Source organism: Saccopteryx leptura, chromosome 5 (assembly GCF_036850995.1).
Source record: "Saccopteryx leptura isolate mSacLep1 chromosome 5, mSacLep1_pri_phased_curated, whole genome shotgun sequence".
NCBI classification, from domain to species: Eukaryota; Metazoa; Chordata; class Mammalia; order Chiroptera; family Emballonuridae; genus Saccopteryx; species Saccopteryx leptura.
The window spans coordinates 17,984,625-17,987,545 of record NC_089507.1 but is presented as its reverse complement, the minus strand read 5'-3'; the positions used below and the strand labels follow the sequence as shown (position 1 = coordinate 17,987,545).

At 44.4% G+C, this 2,921-nt stretch overlaps 1 pseudogene; it reads right to left on the bottom strand.

The window, feature by feature from the left end:
• Window positions 1-1,897: 1,897 nt before the first annotated feature.
• On the bottom strand, window positions 1,898-2,670 carry LOC136405960 (small ribosomal subunit protein eS1-like; annotated as a pseudogene).
• Between the last annotated feature and the right edge of the window lie 251 nt (window positions 2,671-2,921).

Sequence of the window (2,921 nt, the reverse complement as noted above, 5' to 3'; positions counted from 1 at the left end):
TGAGTCTCCAGGGTGACTTTCAGCCACCTGTCAGTCTACTTGTATCACATCTTCCTTGATTTAATGAGGAAAATCATTATCATCATCAGATTTTCATTAACTGCCTGAAGCAGTGCTAAGGGGAGACAGACAGACAGACAGAGAGGAACACCAGAAAGACCGGAACTTACTTAAAGAAAGAGAAACATCCAGTATACACACACTTCAGTAGGGCATGTGGTCGCTAGAAACAAAACAAAAGATAACATATTTAACTGCCTTTTAGGGGTGGGAGCCCAGTTAGGGTATATTAGCTCTAAGACATGACTCCATGCCAGATCCTATTCTAGGAACTTGGGATCCATGACTGACTTGGGGTCTATGAAATTCTTTACCTTCATGGATTTATAACCTGGTTAAAGTGACAGATAAAAATAAATATAGGAATACATATATTACATTAGGTGGTCATTGCTAATTATGAACAAATAAAACCAGGTGATAGGGTAGAGAAGAATGGATATGGAAGGTGGAGGAAGTGTACTATTTTAAAAATAATGGTCAAGCTAACCTTTTTAAAATCAAGTGATATTTAAATAGAGATATTAATGGAGTGAGATGTCTAGCCATGTAGGTATCTGTGGGAATACTTTTCAGGCAGAGGGACACAAGTGCAAAGGCCCTAAGGCAGGTGTGGCTTGGCATACAGTAAGAAGGACAGTGTGGCCAGAACATGGTGGCAGAAGAGGGTGAAGGAAGGAGGAGGAGATAAAGTCAGAGATGGAGGGCTAGGGGTGTGGGTGCCTGGACCATGTAGGGTCTTGTAGGACATAGAATGACTTTGGGGCTTGTTCTCAGTGAGCCAGAGGCTGACAGAGGGTAATGGCAGCAGAAGGTTTTGGCGGTGCTACAGTTGAGAGACAATGGCGGCTTAGACTACATGGGTACTGGTGAATGTGGAGAGAAATGGTCAGACTATGGTTTATTTCAGCAGTAGAACTAATAAGACTTACGGATGGGTTAGAAACGGAGGACAGGAGAACACAAGGAACCAAGGGCTTCGGCCTGAGCAGCTAGTACTCAGCTAGGACAGTGAGCTAACACGTGCTGAGGTGAGCAAGGAGCAAGTTTGAGATCAGGGGTGGGTTGGCAAATCAAAAGTTTGGTTCCGTCAGGTCAAGCAAGGCCAAGATCAGAGTAAAGCAAGTGTCCTTGCCTTGGGTAGAAAATTTAAAGGGCACCAAAAAACCCCAGTAATTGAGTTATTTTAATATAATATATTTTAAATCAAAATTATTGCAAAAAAATGATGTTGAAGAAAATATCAGAATTTTAAATAGAGGTAGGGTCCTGTTGTTTCTTTGTTCTATGACCCTGTACTATGCAAGAGGAGCGATCATTTGTATCGGTCTGAGGGTCCTGATGAAACCCCTCATCCCCATTCATGAGAGTTGAAAATGGCATTGGAATAGACTAGGCCACACGGGCTTTATATATAGACATTTTTTTTTATTAGGTGAAAGGCAGGGAGGCAGAGACAGATTCCTGCATGCGCCCCAACCAGGATCCACCCGGCAAGTTCCTACCAAGCGATGCTCTGCCTGGCTGGGCCGCAGCTTTGTTGCTTGGCAACCAAGCTATTTTAGCACCTGATGCTGATGCCATCAAGTCATCCTCAGAGTTCGGGGCCAATTTTGCTTGAACCATTTGAGCCATGGTTGCAGGAGGGGAAGAGAGAGAGAGAGAGAGAGAGAGAGAGAGAAAGAGAGAGAGATGGGGGGTAGAGAAGCAGATGGTTGCTTCTTTTGTGTGGCCTCACCGGGAATTGAATACAGGACTTCCACACACAGGGCCAATGCTCTTTTTTCCCGCCCTCAAAAATAGGACTTTTTCTTTGTCACCATAAAATGTCTGAATTTTAAACAGATTCTTGGACTGGGGGTCCACAGCCATCAGCTCGTTCAGCTTTAGCACCTGTTTCATCTCCAGCAGCTTTTCCAAGCCTGCTGCTTCAACCGTGAAGGTCATGAGTTTTCCCAGTTCAAACCTGGCTTCTTCAACATTTTGAATATCCTAAAGAAGACATCACGGACCTGATAAATAGATCGGCAAGCCTTTTCTACACCTTTTCCAGTGCTATCTGGAATCAGTGGACTGACCACTTCTTTCAAGTCATTTGTCTGCGCCTCTCGGGTAAGGATCTCCATTATCCTCTCCCAGATTTGGTGCACCTGTGAACGCTGAGCCTAAGAGTCTTCCGAATCTGACTGCTGCATTTTTTTAGTAAAACCAACACAAAATAGACGAAGCAAACCACCATCCCTTTTTGACATCAACACGAGCTTCTGTCACGGTCTGCCGTTCCTTGGCCGTGGAGCACGTTCTGTCATGGGTGGGAGCCGTGCCACAGAAATTAGGCAGTTATTTTCTGTGAACATCCTCAGTAATTGGATTAAAATTTCTAAATGCACCATTATTATTCTGCAGATCAGCTAGGCTCACTTCAAAAACATGACCCTTGAGACCATCAGACGTGATTTTGGTTTGTTGGATTCTCGTGACTCATGGTTTTCTGATATTTCTTATACTGAACATAGCTGGCACATCACACCGATACTTCTTAGCAAATGGATCCACCACTTTCTTCCTGGCTCCCTTTCTGCTGCCTTTTGTAAGGCGTCTGTTGTTGCTCACTACCGTGGTTCTGCTCAGAGATCCAAAAGGCATTTTCTTTAATGTGGAACTTTTATTACCTTTTCCCAACTTGGTTCAGAATACTGGAATATATATATATTAGTGAGAGGAGGGGAGGCAGAGACAGACTCCCTCATATGCCCCAACCAGCATTCACCCGGCAAGCCCACTGGGGGGCAATGCTCTGCCCATCTAGGGCCATTGCTCTGTTGCAACTGGAACCATTTTTTAGCACCTGAGGTGGAGGC